The sequence below is a fragment of the Meriones unguiculatus genome, chromosome 7 (assembly GCF_030254825.1).
Source record: "Meriones unguiculatus strain TT.TT164.6M chromosome 7, Bangor_MerUng_6.1, whole genome shotgun sequence".
Classification (NCBI taxonomy): domain Eukaryota; kingdom Metazoa; phylum Chordata; class Mammalia; order Rodentia; family Muridae; genus Meriones; species Meriones unguiculatus.
In genome coordinates this window covers 112,488,147-112,494,787 of record NC_083355.1, presented here as the reverse complement: position 1 = coordinate 112,494,787, position 6,641 = coordinate 112,488,147, and the positions used below count along the sequence as shown (strand labels likewise).

At 48.5% G+C, this 6,641-nt stretch overlaps 1 non-coding gene across 1 annotated transcript; it reads right to left on the bottom strand.

Annotated features, from left to right (window-relative positions):
• Window positions 1-6,042: 6,042 nt before the first annotated feature.
• On the bottom strand, window positions 6,043-6,145 carry LOC132655498 (U6 spliceosomal RNA). The gene has a single exon (XR_009593305.1). It is a non-coding gene; the product is annotated as a U6 spliceosomal RNA (small nuclear RNA).
• Between the last annotated feature and the right edge of the window lie 496 nt (window positions 6,146-6,641).

Here is a 6,641-nt window from a genome sequence, read left to right as displayed (position 1 = left end):
TGTGCAGGTAAGCACAGCTGTTATGAGTTTCCAGGTGCCACAGTTATCATTCAGCTTTTATGTTCTTCTGGTCCCTCTTCTGTGAGGGGGGAGGTATGGGCTTCCTGTTCAATGCTGAGTCCTCCGAGGCTACTTGTCAGCACCTCAGCTACACGTGAATCTCTGTACTGATCAGGGTGTGCTGCAAAGAGAAGCTTCTTTGATCAGAGCTGAGGAAAACACTACACTAGGACTATAAACACAATTAATAAAGCAGCTTGACAACATGGTCGATCAACAAGACAAATGTAGTAGGGTTACTACTAGTTCCTATTAGCTCGTCAGCTGCAGGCCTGCTCAAGGCCCAGAGGGCTGGTCAGGAAATCTCTCCTGCAGGGCAGGCTTCCGAATCACATTGAGGAGAATTGGTTACCCCTATGTTAGTCATGCCACTATAGTATCAGTAGGTACCTCTTATCTGGCAAATTGTTATTTCAGCTGGCCAGGTTTAAAGCCAGAGAAGACAATTTCTGGTTTTTCTCCCCAGCTCCTTAGATAGTAACTTTCAAAACTATGAAAGCTAGAAATCGGGATGGAGCGTCTAGCTTAGTTTTAGTATAATTTCACAGAATTGCCATCTCATTTTGGTGGACATCCAATGGTGATGGCCATAACCTGTACAATTTTAGAAGTCTCTGGAGCTAGGAAGGTGCCTCCCACCTGACACTAGGCTTCTCACTTAATAACCTATATTTCCTGAATAATCATTATTCAGCCATATGTGACACCTCCATTCAAAGTCTCATTTTAAAATATATTTTAATAAACTCACAAAGCAGTGTATTTCTATATGACTTCTCCAAACATCCTCTCCCTCTACCCCGCTTTCTGTCTCTACCTCCCACCTATCTCTATTTAGACCTCACCACTTCTGGTTTCCCCTCCTCTTATCAGAGCATGTCTTCTCCCCATCTCCACCACCGTCAACTCCCCGGCTCTCCCCCTCACCACGATGCCATTCTTGCAACGGCACTTTCACAGACATCTTAATTTTGACAAACACATCTGAAAGACTGAAGCTACCACCCACATGAGCGACCATGAAGCATTAGACCTGTTGGGGGCTGGGTTACTTTACTCCCTAATTTTTCCAGTTCCATCAGTTTACCTGTAAATTTCATTTTCCTTTGCAGCAGCATAAAATTCCATTGTGTGCATATACTAAGTTTTCTAACCAGCCCATGACAGTTGCCCACTTGGAGTGAACATAGCTGCGCAATGCGCATGTCGGGGAGCCCTTCTAGGAACTGTAGTATAAGGAGGCTGTTCGTGTGTGAAGATCAGGGTGTACTCACCCACTCGGAGGGTCAACACACCGTAAGGCCTCATAGCCTTATGCAACTTCATGATGAATGTGTTGTGATGTTGACCATTGGCCTGGGCTCTGCCTTGAGGGCCTGTCACTCACCAGGACATCTACTGTTGTATGTCCTTAAGCTTTCCTCCTTCCCCTCTTTGACACACTCTCAGTTGTCACAGCCCTCGGCTTCTTTCCTTCTCCATATGAAGTCTCATGAAGAGGAGAGCCCAGGCTTGCTTCCTGTCTGCGGCTTCACTCAGACTCGATCTTTGATTGGCTCGTCTCATAATTAAGCAAGTAGAGGTCTTTCCCAGATTTAGATCTTGCCTGATGCAGTATCAGCCTTCCTGATAAGAGGAGCTCGGTGGTACAATAGTGGCATGACTGTTGTTCAAGTTCTCCCTCTGCTTAACCCCTCTTCTTTAGACTTGTAACTTTTGTGTTCGTTTGTTTGTTTGTTTTTGGAAGGCTCCTGCAATTAATTCCAATCCTCAGTCTGTTATGCAGGAACCCAGTAACTAGCTGATGGTGCTGCAGAGGCTGTGGGATGCAGACTCTAGACAGGACTCTGGATTTGGAGGTGCTGCTGGCCCAGTGTCAAGAAGGACCCCATCACTAGGAACAGGCACTGGACGAGCAGGCCGTGGCATGCTATAACAATGGTGTGAGTCAACCTTCAGCAAGTAGTGAAGTGTGATGGGAAACTGGAGAGAGGGCTGCACTGCAGGTACCATGTCTCAGGTGAGGAGGGAGGGGACACAATTAGCTACAGTGGAAGTGACGCTGGGGGCAACTGATGCATGACAGAGACACCGCAGAAGGCTGAGAGCGATTAGTCACCAAGTAAGGCCGAAGTGTGAGAGCCTGAGAGTAGCACAGAAAGACTTACACCTTATCTCATGGCAGAAGAGAGTTTGCGGATCGAATCAAGGGTAATAAGAGTAATAGGAAGTCAGTAGTCTCGGAGCCTGCAGGTTTGTAATGGCAAGGCTAATTCTCAAATGGAGGAGTGGTCCGGTGACGGTAGGTGAGTCCCTTTGAACAGCCTCACCTCTCTTACGCCTTTGAGTTAGAATTTCCCGGGAGTGAGGTAGTGAAGTGGGCGGCCCATCCTGCTGGCAATGGTTCGAGTTGAGGTGCTATCTCCACAGGGGAGGAGGTGGATGGGTAGCCTCTATGGGACCACGGCAGGGCAGAGGGCAGCAGTAGCTCTCATGTTGCTCACAGACCCACCCTCTTTTAATTTACCTTGCTCGAGAGACCCGGAGCTTCTGCACCAAGATGGACTAAATTTAGAGACAGCAGCTAGTTCCAGTGCAGAAGGCATAGACACTCATGGATGCTGATAAAAGCCCATTAGGACAGCACCTGCAGGGTGGGCCGCATCAGCACCCTCCATCATCAAAAGATACTCTTTTCCTGCGGGTCTCAGCTCACTTGCCCCGAAGTCAACTTAATGCTAAGGTGTGAGTGCCCAGCTCCTTTGGCCTAGAGTTGGGGCATCTCTGAAGTTTGCTGTTCACAGCAAGGGTCCCACGAGAGATGTGTTGGCAGTGGATTATAGTTCTCCTTGTGTCAAGTCCTCCCTCCCACAGCCACCCCCTCCAGCTGTGTCTTTACAAAAACACTCCGCAAAGGTTCCACCTGTCTTTCAGAGGCTCGGTGTCCATTTCTCAGAGAACCTGCCTCTGTGTAAACACAGTAAGATCCAGGCCAGGGCCCCTGTCCTCTCTGCCTCTCTTCTGGGTTAATCTTCAAATATAGGTCCTCGTTCACTGCTCCCAGCCTCCCAGAGGACGACACTGTGACCTTGTGCCTGGAACTCTGTATTCTGGATTGTCTTCCCCAATCTTTGTTAATTTCTAAGCACCTCCGCCAGTCTTGTTACCTGGCCCCATCCAACCACAGATCAAGTCCAGGTCTTTGAGGGGAGCGGGGAGGAAGCAGTCACTTGTTGATAGAGAATGTGCAAAGAGGCTCAGTCAAGTCCAAATGTAGGAAGCCTCCCTTCCCTGCTATTTATGAATCACTGGCCTTCCAAAGGCCCTGGAGATGGGGTCCCACTACGAGGGCTGCTGTCTCCCTTTGCTTTCTAAAGTAGGGGTGTCACTCGTTGCACTGACATCTGATCTTTGGAACATTTCCTGTAGACACCCAGAGTCCACTTTGAACTTCAGAGTAGGTTGCTAGGAGGCCAGGCCACAGCTAAACATCCTTTCAAGTGCTTGGGTTTGGCAAAGACCTCAGTGTGCGTGCGTGTGTGCATGTGTGTATGTGTGTGTTCTCTTCCCTTAGATCCTCTTCTGCTCATTTCCAAGAGATGAAGGAGCCTTATTCAGCATGTTTTGGACTGTCATGCATCTTGTTCAAGTGCTATCTAGCAAGAAAGATTTACTGTCTGAACATCTTTTATTGGCTGCTTGGAGCCTCTTCCTTGACCAGGTGACTTAGGCCCTACTAATAGGGACAGGATTGTCTCATGTGCCCTTAAAGGAGGTCAGACTGTCTGAGAACTCAGAGCTGGCTCAGGGATCCTTTACCAGCCTAATAATTTCCATGCTCAACCTTTCATGAGAAGGAGGAATGTTCTGGGTGGGGGAACAGCCTTTCTTCCTCTCCTCATTGCTGTAAAGGCCTGCAGAAAGCAGAGGCCACTAATTGTCTCCTCAGCCTGTGGCTTTGCTGCAAAGGCCTCTGGGTAAACCCTTTTCTAGGTGCCTTGCTGTTCTGGCCAACCACATCCTGCGACCAGCTTTACTCACAGAGCTCAACCCAAGACAGTGGAGGACCCAATTTGTTTCTCCATGGGACACGCTGGTTGGTCTGTCTCAGAGGCCAGGGGAAGTCAGGGCAGGAGCAGCTGAAGGGAGGACTCTGATAAGCATCCCTTTAGTGCTCCTGAAAGCACTGAGCTGTGGGCACCTGTGTGCCTTTTAACAGACAGGGGAGACAAGATTGTACAGGCGTGCCTGGAGACTCCAAGGTCCCTTCCTTCCTCCTACTAATGATCAGACAGCACTGTCTTGCTTGAGAGTATTGTACTGTTTTTGAAAAGGAGTAGGATAATGCTACCAAGAGGGCTCCACCCTTGCAAAGCTTCCAGGTTCATCATGCTCTAGACATAAAGTGACTGTGTTCTGGGGGGAAAAAAAAAAGCCCTGAACTTGGTCTCGGGAAAACCACTTTAGCTCACAAAATGTGGTTGTTGTAAGACCATGAAACAGGCCAGTAACATGCTTGGCACATGCCTGCTGCCATGTAGTGAGGGGCACTGGAGCCCACTGCTGTGGGGACAGCCCCCTCATCAGGGGCCCTTGGGATCTACTGTTATCTCTGAGTATATCTTACCAGGGACTTTCAGTCCAGCTGTACAGAGAGGCTATATGAGAACAAGTCCGGGCCCCTCTAGGATATGGGCAGAGAGTACTATAGTCTCTGCACTCACACCTTGAGAGGGAGAGTGAAGATGTGGAATGTGGGAGGGAAGGAAAGACGCTCACCTCAGGATGAATTGGTCTGACCTTCCTGATTGAGAGGCTAACACTGAGCTATCAAGGGGCTGCTCAGTGGAGACAGACTTGAAGCCTGAGCTGAGTCACTGGTGGGACCGTGGCATGTGCTGCATGTGTAAGTTCTCATGTGCACAGGTACATGTATGCATAGAGGAGAGTCCAAGAGCTGCATGGAGAAACTTCATTTGGGTTGGCAAGACCCCAAGGTTCCTTCTCAGGATAGACTCTAGGGTAATGATCCCTCCTTGCCTTCCTCCCTCCCTCCCCCCTTTCCTCCATCCTTTCTTCCCTTCCTCCCTCCCTCCTTCCCTTTTTTCCTACCTCTGTCCTGTCCTTCCCTCTTTTCCTCCCTCCCTCCTTCCCTCTTTTCTTCCCTTCCTCCATCCTTTCTGCTCTTCTTCCCTCCCTTCCTCTTTTTCTTTCTTCTCCCCCCTCTTTTGCTTCCTTTCTTCCTTCTCTGTCATTTCCTCCTTTCTCTCTTATTTCCTTTCCCTCTTTCCCTCCCTTTCTCCCTTCCTTCCTTTATTCGTCTTTCCTTCTCTTCTTTCTATGCCTCTTTCTCCCTCATTTTCACTCTCCATTTCTTCCTGTCTCTTCCCTCTCCTCCTCTCTACTTCTCTTCTTCCTTTCCTTTTAGGGAGGTATACCTTCCCCATGTGGGCTATCTTAGCTATTTCTATCTGGTAGGAGAGGGAAGTTACCTAGTTAGACAGAGACCTGCTGTCCTGAGTGAGACCTCACAGGGCCGAGGGCTTCGAGGCTACCTGAAAGATGATGACCCTGAACCCTCTGCTCACCCAGAACGAAGCTGACGAATATAGGAAGCAAGGGATTGTGGGCCAGGACATCAGCATTTGTTGGCAGCCACTATGGGATATGAACCTAGAATTTTTTAGTGTTATGTGGAGTTTTTAATCCCTTACCTCAACTCCTGTGCTTTACTTATATTAGGTATTTACATAGTCGTTCTGAATGCCCTGAAAGTTCTAGATACTTTTTTAAATTAATTTTTTAAGAATTTATTCACTTTACATACTGATTGTGGCTCCCTTTCTCATCTCCTCATGGTCCCTCCTTCCCTCTCCTTCCCTACCATCTGACCCCAGCCTATCAAGTCTCATCAAGACTGCCTGCATCTTCTTCCTCTGTGGCCAGTTAAGGCCACCCTGCCAGGGGGAGGGGGAGTGATAAAAAAATATGGAATGCTTCACGAATTTGTGTGCTATCCTTGCACGGGGCGATGCTAATCTTCTCTGTGTCATTCCGACTTTAGTAGCCGAAGCGAGCACAGTTCTAGATACTTTAAAAATACTGAACTTAGAGATAAGCCCATCGTCTCCAGCTGTGTCCCCAGACCACTGTTCTCCTTCTCTTCATACCTACAGTAGTGATTCCTATGCATTCAATGCCCTTTTTATAGAAAGCTTAAGTTATATATGCATTTATACACACCAAATTCATCTTGTTTTGTGCTGGAAATCTGCATAAATAGTAGGTACCAGGCGCCTCGTGGTACAGAGCACTCAGTACCTAGCTTCCACCCCTCGGATGCTGTTAAGAAGACTGAGTGATGGGTAAGCAGAGAGTTCATCTCCCTGGGCAGTGGGACTGTCCTGTCATGTCTCGCATACCCACATGCCTGTAGACAACTGCCAGGCTATGGGATTTGCTTTCCCACAAACTGCAGAACAAAGAATCCGGAAGGCGGCAGCACTTCTGCCCAGGGCCTCAAATCACGTTGGGACCTTACGCCAAAGCACTTCTCCTTTCCGCATCTCAGCTTCCTCACC